This window comes from Pangasianodon hypophthalmus, chromosome 29 (assembly GCF_027358585.1).
Source record: "Pangasianodon hypophthalmus isolate fPanHyp1 chromosome 29, fPanHyp1.pri, whole genome shotgun sequence".
NCBI classification, from domain to species: domain Eukaryota; kingdom Metazoa; phylum Chordata; class Actinopteri; order Siluriformes; family Pangasiidae; genus Pangasianodon; species Pangasianodon hypophthalmus.
The window spans coordinates 3,048,527-3,056,725 of record NC_069738.1 but is presented as its reverse complement, the minus strand read 5'-3'; the positions used below and the strand labels follow the sequence as shown (position 1 = coordinate 3,056,725).

Here is an 8,199-nt window from a genome sequence, read left to right as displayed (position 1 = left end):
CCTCTATGCAAGTAACCTAATAAAACATCTTAATCGCATTTAAACAGTATGCGAGAGCATGAGCATGGCCGACCAGAGTGCACAGAGAAGTATCAGTGAGCGTGGTCATTAAAAATGAATGCAAGGTGCAGAGAATTGTGTGCACACAAAGGTATACGCGAGTGTGGAGCGTGTAGAGAAACTGTCGCATATGAGAGCAGCTCACTTCAGCGAGCACTGAGCACTGAGACACTCACACTTCAGAGTCAAAGTGCAATTCACAGCATTTTTTAATGACCACACTTGCTGAAAATGCTCTGTTCCAATGTTCCATGATGCCCCTGATTGCTTAATACTCAACATGTTTCTCATTTCAGAGTACAAAAAAAATGTAGTCATACTCAGTCTGAGAAAATTAATATCAATGCATGCCTAATCAATATAATAAACATCTTCATCATAATCAGGATATTTATCACTATTTTGACCACATTCACCACCACCATCATCATCACTATAATAATCAGCTTCATCATCGTTTTTTCACCATTTTTAAAATTTCACCACTATCTTCATCTTCATCATCATCATCATCATCACTGTAGTCCTATACACCAAACACACACACACACACACATTCCCCCCTCATTAATCATGGTGTGTCTGTGTATGTCAGTAACATCTGTTACATGTAGATCATCCTCTCTAGAGCTGCTGTGATACCAACTCCCAGATCACATGTGTGTGTTTGTGTGTGTGTGTGTGTGCGTATGTGTGTGTTTGTGTGTGTTTGTGTGTGAGAGAGAGAAAGAGAGAGTCATGAGTACACAAGTGTACAATACACACTGGTACTCCAGTAACAGATTGATGTAACATACACATGATTCATCAATGGTGATCACACACACACACACACACACACAGACACACAGACCACATGACCTGTGGTTATCACACACCATTTTGTATCACTCTATCCATCCCAAGACAGAGAGAGACTTTGACATTTGTGTGCTCTTTATTAGAAATGGTGTTGGATAAATTAAAGACAACTTACCTACATGTTTTCACTTCCACATAAAAGAGAAAAGAAAATTAGATTGGGTTATTAATCACCCAAAAAAAACTACTTCACCATCATCTGTTATCAAAAACAAACCCTTAGTTGCACACCATTTTGTTTTTGAACATTATCACATTGCCGTTCATTATGTGAAACTCATAGTCAGATCTGTGACTCTTCTAGGGCTTTAAGCAAGCTCACGGTGTTAATGTCTTTTCCCTCTGTTTTCTGTTTATGAGACTTTCAAATGGCTACTTTTGTCTGTCCAACTAAAAAAAAATAATCAATGTGCTTCACTCCCAATGAGAGTGTGAATATTTGCAACATTGAGGTTACATTTGAAAAGCAAGGGTTTGGTTGACACTGCAGACTGAAAAACTCGCCAATGCAGGTCTCCAGATCACATCTGCAGCAGACTGTTGCGGATTGAGAGATTGTGACGCTAGTGCTAGAGGATCGGGGGAAGTGTAGTCCAGAGCGGAGTGTGATATGTGCTTTAAGGTAGGTGGGTGCTGGTCCATTTTTGGCTTTGTATGCAAGCATCAGTGTTTTAAATCTAATGCAGGCAGCTACAGGAATCCAGTGAAGGAAGAGTAGCAATGAGGTGGTGAAGGAGAACTCGAGAAGGTTGAAAACAAGTCTTGCAGCTGAAGTTTCGATCAGTTGCAGAGGTCGAATGGTGCACAGAGGCAGATTTTCCAGGAGCGAGATGCAGTAGTCCAGTCTTCAAATGACAAAAGACTAAATAAGAACCTAATGAGCCTCTGTGGATAGAAATAGACAAATACTTGTTGTAAAATGCTGATGATGTAAACCATAAACCAGCACAAGCATGTCAGTTTAGCAATGTGAGACAAGAAGGACAGTTGATTGTCCATGGTTACCCCAAGGTTGTGTGCAGTGACTGATGGTGAGATCTGAGAGTTGTCCAGGGAGATTACAAGATCCTGATGTGGGTATGCATTTACATTTACATTTATGGCATTTGGCACACGCCCTTATCCAGAGCGACTTACATTTAATCGCATTTTTTTTTTTTTTATACATCTGAGCAGTTGAGGGTTAAGGGCCTTGCTCAAGGGCCCAGCAGTGGTAGCCTGGCAGTGGTGGGGATTGAACTCATGACCTTCTGATCAGTAGTCCAACGTCTTAACCACTGAGCTACCACTGACCACCTTCTGCATCTTCTGCATCTTCTGGGATGAACAGCAGTTCAATTTTGCTGGGATTCCTTTTCAGCTGATGAGATCTCTGCCAGATATGCTGAGATCAGTGCAGAAACATGAGTGTCTAGGGGAGGAAAGGGGAGGATAAGTTGAGTGTCATCCACATAGCTGTGGTATGAAAACCCATGTGAGGATATGAACTCACCAAGAGATCGAATATAGAGGGAGAAGAGAAGAGGAGCAAGCACTAAGCCTTATGGCACACAAGTGCAGAGTCTGAATGGAAAAGATGTGGATCCCCTCCATTTCAGCTGATATGACTGTCCCTCCTGGTAGAAAGCAAACCATTGCCATGCCATGTCATGGATTCCAAGACTCATAAGGATGGACAAGACAGTCTTGTGGTTGACTGTGTTGAATGCTGTTGAAAGGTCGAGGATGGTGACGACTGTTGACAGTTTGGCATGAAGCTTCTCAGTGTAAGCTACGAGGGCAGTTTCTGCGGAGTGTGCTACTTTGAAGCCTGACTGGTTAGGATCTTGGAGGTTGTTGAGGTAGAGAGACAGCTGATTATAGACAGTGCATTTGAGGATTTTAGAAAGAAAAGACAGAACTGTTTGTTAGTTGCTGCTGTATGAGGTGTCCAGAGTGGGTTTTTCAGGATGGGAATAACCCTTGCTGTCTTGAATGCAGATGCTACATGACCAGATATTATAGAGTCATTAATGATATTAGAGATGAAGGAAGGAGGTCTTGTGAGATGGCCTGGAGCATTGTGGAAGGGATGGGATCCAACAGGTAGGTGGTGGGATTGCAGGACAAGACAACTTGCAGGATCTCTTCTGTTGATAGAGGTGTGGAGTGGGGTAGCACTCACCAGCTTGTTGGAGGGGAGGTTGAAGTATCCAAGGAGAGTGTGATAGGTGCTGTCGGTAGGAAAAATACTGAGGAGCATGTCCATTTCTTTAAGAAAGTCTCATAGGGGACCAGGTGGGCAGAAGACAACAATTAATAGGTTGATCGGAGAGATAACTGTAACTGCACGGACTTCGAGGGATGGGGTGTTGAGATGAGACAGTAAAAGAGGTGTGAAGCACCATCTTCGAAACAAAGGCACACCTGTACCACAACCCCTGCCAGTTTCTCATGGAGTGTGAGAGAAAGCATAGGCAGAGGACAGAGCAGCCAGTGTAGCCAAGTTCTGTGGAATAATCCAGGTCACACACCTATTGATGATGTATAATGGAAGTGTCATTGAAATACTTGACACCACTGTCACTGATTGGCTGTGTGAATCTACAGCACCGGGCTTACAGTTAGCCCACAGCCTCTCTTCATACCATTCTGTGTGTTTTTCTTATGGCCACTGGTAGTGCTGTTACACTCAGTTTCACAAGACTACAAAATAATACTCTTTATAACATTTGTTAACTACAAATAAGATGATGTGGATGCCAAAAATAACAGCTTATATTGATTTTTTTTCTTCGCCCCTCTACCCATTTATACGAGCCACCCCTGCTGGTGCTGTTTTTGGTGTATTGTTGGCAAAAGAACTAGATCTGAACTTTTCCAATGTCTCACCACTGGCTTAGTGATGCTGTATATTGTATGTACTGTATACTGTGATTTCCTCTCTCTTTCCAAGACTCTCAGAAAAGTGTAAAAGCAGGAACAAAGTGGTGATCCTGTAATAACCTATTGTTGAAGTGCCAATGATGCTGATGGAAAGCGCTCAATGTGGTAGTGACAATGACAGAGATGTAGTGAAGATCAGAGAGTGGAGTTTGATGAATATAACTGTTAAGAAATCTGCCTCTGTTGAATTTATGAGTGCAAAACCTGTAATCTTGCTGTAAGAATCTTATCAAGAGTAGCTTTTATACATATCTACTGTCTGTCTGCAGGAAAAGTTTCCCTCCACACATCTACTAGATTGCGGTGTTGTACTACAATTTTAAGCACATCTGCTGAGCAAGGATGAAGCTCAGTGTAGTGTCTGTCTAAACTGCGATCTGGAGTGCAGGTAAGATATCCAGCTGAGATGATTAATCTTTCATGAGGAATTTCTGAGATGGCTTTATTCAACATTTCAAAGAACAGAAAGCAGTCTGTGCCAATGTTAGGAGCATAGATATTAAACAGAGAAAAAGAGAGTTTTTAGAGGTTGATATCTACTCTCTGCATCATTCCAGGTATCATTTCTGCTAGATTTATTGGCTGTTTTTGAATGTCTGCTGAGAGCAGTGATTATGGTGACCCCAGCACTCATATTTGAGCCATGGCTGAGGAAAGCCTAACCTTTCCACTCAATTAGCCACTGTGTTTGGTTGTTGATGTCTGTAAATGTCTCTTGTAAAAACATAATAGAAATGTAAAAGACTAAACCGCTTCCATTACAGCATCCGTTTATATTTATTGAGCAGATGTTTAATGATACCATACAGCTGAGCAGAAAAAATAGTACTGAAGGATGTATTGTGTTCCCTTTTCACCAGTGTTTCTTCTTTTTGGACTTGTGTTGTATCATGTTTTTAACATTTGGTGTTATAAGCTCTTTGAGAGTAGCATGTTGCAATGCTACATAGCATGACAGATAAAAACGTGGCAGACTGGGGCATCAGAAAGGCATCAGTTTGAGGTTTTTAGCTCCTTTAGTCAGATCTAAAAACACTTTTATTTGTGAGACAGTGTTGCACTGAGAGCTACTAAAAGTTTTACTTAGCCTAGCTATCACCTCAGAAGAATCAGTGTCATCTTCTGAACCATTCTTTATATCTTCAAACTAATCATCACACTGTAATGAATCATTATCACACTGTGAGCTTTGGGGGCGTGTGGAGAAGTCAGAGGAGTAGTAACATTATGACTCGGCAGTGTTCCGGTGGTGTTGTTAGTGTTATGTGTGATTTCTCTGTCAGTATTATTAGTGGGGTTGTTCATTTCTTTCTTTCATTTCTTTGGGGTTGTTCAGGTAGGTAGGCAGGGCTGGTTACTGGAGCTGTGTGAGCTGCAGGCTTGCTCAGCTACTCACTGCATGCTGGTTTTGACATGACAGTGTTCACCACACAAAAAAAACACCTGATTCAGAGATAATAAAGATGGTGTAATCTTTACCCTTGACTGTTAGAGTCTAACAGAGAGATTCAGCAGCTCATGTTGTTCAGTGTTCAATGCCCGAGTTTTGAAACCCAGAGGAATCATTTTTATCTGGGCTGTTAACTTTCCAAAACACTTTAGCACACTTTTAAGAGTTTCATTTTTAATAAAGACAGGAACATTAGATGGCACAATTTTCTTAGGAATGCCAGAAAGTGGAAGAACAGGTACTAACTCTTGTAAATCTCCATTTAGCTCCATTTGTGAATTTTGCTGACCACTAAAAATTAAATGACTAAAATTAAAGAAAGAAATTATTAAAGGAAGTAAGTTAACAGAAAAGTCAGAATGCACAGAGATGTGCTCCAAACACCTGCACTCTTGCCTGCTACCCACAATCTCTAGAAAGTGAGAGAGAGAGAGCAATTATAGTCTATGAGTGAAGCTTTTATAGAATACTACAGACAGACAGATGTAGATAGATAGATAGATAGATAGATATTGTGATTAAATCTCTAATATCTGGAGTGTGTTTCAGTTCAGCAAAGTTCTGATGTCATGCTGCACAAAAAGAGCAACTTGGCAGATCCTTTAAAACTCAATTAGCCACAAAGCTCTGAGCTGAGTGTATTAAACCTGCCGTAAAGTTTCTGATAATCTAATTCAACTGAATCCAAAACAAGCAAAGAATCACACAGCACAACGACAGTGCAGCAACTGCTCCTCTTTTGCTTTACGTTCACAGCAACTATGGCAGAGCCTAATCTTTGTAATGTAGCAATGCTGCATGGTTTTGTGTTTCCTTCGTGGTTAGTTCCCCAGCTGTCAATGGGCGAGAGTAAATGTTTATGTTAATGAGTTCATTTCCGTCCTGAGGTATCTGTTAGTAATTGGTTACACCTAATTATGCATCATTTTCTGTTTCTTACCATCTTTGTGCTGTGTGTGTTTCTGTGAATTTTCCGGCTCGGCCACTGCAGTTAGTTGATTTAACACAGGCTAAAAGGCTAGCACTTGTCTTAAAAATTGCATTTTGTTTTTTTATTTAGTACTGCCCTGAATAAGCTATTTCACATAACATATAATCCACAAAACAAAATAATAACTGAATTTTGAACCTGTTCAAAAGTTTACATAAGCTTGATTCTTAATAATGTGTGCTGTTACCTGGATGATCAATGACTCTTTTTATGTTTTGTGATAGTTCTTCATGAGTCCCTTGTTTGTCTCGAGCAGTTAAACTGCACACTCTTCAGAAAAATCCTCCAGGTTCTGCACATTCTTTGCTTTTCCAGCATCTTCTGCATATTTGACCCCTTTCCAACAGTGATTATTTGATGTTGAGATCCATCTTTTCACACTGAGGAAAACTGAGGGACTCATACACAACTATTACAAAAGGTGCAAACATTCACTAATGTGAAGGCAACACGCTACATTAAAAGCCAGGGGATGTAAACTTTTGAACAAGATGATTGGTGTAAATTGTTATTATTCTGCCTTTTGGGAAACATGTAAATATCTTATGTAGCTTCTGAAGGGCAGTACTGAATGAAAAAATAATATCTTTAAACAAAATAATAACAATTTACATCATATAGCCACTGTTTTAGAGGGGTCAAATATGAAGAAGATTCTGGAAAACCAAAGAATGTGCAGGACATGGAGGATTTTTCTGAAGAACAGTGGGCAGTTTAACTGCTCAGGACAAACAAGGGACTCAGGAACAACTATCACAAAACATAAAAACTGTTGTTGATCATTCAGGTAAAAACAAACAGTATTAAGAATCAAGTGTATGTAAACTTTTTAACTGGTTAATTTGTGTAAATTTAGTTATTATTGTGTCTTGTGGACTATATGTTCAGGGCTGTACTAAATAAAAACAAAATGCAATTTTTATTATATAGCAAGATGGCCATAAATATCAGAACATTTTGATGTGTTTTTGTTCCAGTAGCACTACTGCCTCAAGGCTCCATGATCCCTCTTTCAATCCTGAGCTTAAGTTTCTCTCTATGGAGTTTTGCATGTTCTCCCCATGTCCCTGTGTCCACATTGTGTTCAACTAGGTTCTCCGGTTTCCTTCCACCTCCCAAAATCAAGCCCGTAGGTCGCCAATTTGCTACATTAAATTGCCCCTAGGCATGGTGCTTACGTTGGACTGGTGTCCCATCCACAATGTTTTCCCACCTCATGCCCAGTGTGGATGAATGAATCAGTGAACAATTCACAAAAACAACAGTCTGTGGTTAGCCACTTCCATTTGTCAAAGTAGGCGGTTGATGGCCATGTTGAGTGAAAAAACTTGCCGACTCTGGACAACTAAATGTCCAGTTTGTGAGACGACTGTGCTGGTGTGTGAGACCACTCTATAGGTGTGTGAGAATACTGTGTTGGTGCGTGAGATAAGCATGTTGGAATGAAAGACTATGGCCTTGGTGTATGGGACTACCATGCTGGTGTGTACGACTACACTCTTGGTGTAGGGGTCTACTGTGTTGCTGTGTAAGACTCCTGACTTCATCAGGTGACCTTGTTCCTGCACGTAATATGTATATACATGTTCACCTGAAACAAATCAGTTAAATGCCTGTTAAATATTTTAGAACTTGCACACCAATCCACATCAAGCGGTACACCTATAGCAGTGGTCTTTAGAGTTTTTTGAGCACAAGGTCACTTTGGAAGTTAAAAATTGAACCAAAATCTACCACACTATATGTTGCCAAAAGAAAAAAAAAGCCCACCAAAAGTAATGCCATTTTACTTTTTTATTGTATGTAGATGAGTGAACAATTCCCACACTGTCCAACAATATAGTTGGGCTGTAGGCCAGCAGACTCACATAAAGGAGCCACGGGAGGCAAATCAAATGGTTCCCAACAGCTC

The 8,199-nt window shown here is 40.4% G+C and overlaps 1 protein-coding gene across 6 annotated transcripts in view; it reads right to left on the bottom strand.

Moving 5' to 3' along the window:
- Positions 1-8,199, bottom strand: part of LOC113523957 (RNA binding protein fox-1 homolog 3) — a 201,556-nt gene that overhangs the window by 78,285 nt on the left and 115,072 nt on the right. The window contains exon 1 of one of the 6 annotated variants that reach the window (XM_026910053.3): positions 1-833. This exon is cut by the window's left edge and continues 766 nt beyond it. The exons of the other annotated variants lie outside the window; for them this stretch is intronic. The gene's annotated coding sequence lies outside the window, so the exon portion shown is untranslated. Of the gene's footprint in view, positions 834-8,199 lie in introns of those variants that run through there. 6 annotated transcript variants of the gene reach the window in all.